Consider the following 968-nt stretch of genomic DNA (forward strand, 5'->3'; position numbering starts at 1 on the left):
TCCATCCCCACCAATATGAAATACAGTCATGTAGCAGACATACACATGTACTCCTTGAATCTAAAACTAAATTCAAAATTAAATAAATTTTAAAAATTTATTATTTAATAAATAAATAATTAGTCAAAATCTGGCTTTGTCACCTCAAACTCCTGGGCTCAAGCAATCCTCCCACCTCAGCCTGCCAAGTAGCAGAAGCTACAAACACCAGCCACCATGCCTTACTCATTTAAAAAAATTTTTTGTAGAGACAGGGTCTGGACGTGTTGCCCAGGCTGATTGTGAACTGGTCACTAGCAATCCTCTTGTCTCAGCCTCCCTAAGCCCTGGGAATAAATACATGAGCCACTATGCCCAGCCTCCTTGGCTACTCTGTAATCTGTAAATACAGCATTCTTGAACTCTAAACTGCATGCTAAACGACACGGTTCTAGAAGATAAAAATTCTAATTTATTTCTCCAAGTAATTTGATTTTTTAAAAATTTCAGTCTTTTTAAATTGGGAGTGGTTACATAGGCATTTATATTTGTTGAAATATTTTTGTCATACGTTAAAAATATGTGCACTTTATTGTATATAAAGTATAAATTTTAAAATTGATTTAAACAAAAAGATAGGGCCATAGATAAATAAGAATGTTCCCTTATGGTTCATCTGAATTCTATTGTTTCAAAGTAATTAATTATCATTCTCCTTATGCTAACTTTACCTAAAGTAGGGGAATATTTGCAGAGGGAACTCTGTAGACAAATTTCTTTGCTTTGGAATTTTGAAAAACAGAAAATGTAGTAATACTGTAGAAAAATAGAAAATGTAGTAATGATGAAGTGGAGTAATAACTGAACATATTTTATGAAAAATTGCTTGTAATATTTAAATAAAATATATTTTTTCTCTGTTAATTTTTATTACTAAAATAAATTGCTTTTTTTCTTTCTTTCTTTTTTTTTTTTTTGAGACAGAGTCT

Source organism: Colobus angolensis, unplaced genomic scaffold, assembly GCF_000951035.1.
Source record: "Colobus angolensis palliatus isolate OR3802 unplaced genomic scaffold, Cang.pa_1.0 Scaffold174, whole genome shotgun sequence".
NCBI classification, from domain to species: domain Eukaryota; kingdom Metazoa; phylum Chordata; class Mammalia; order Primates; family Cercopithecidae; genus Colobus; species Colobus angolensis.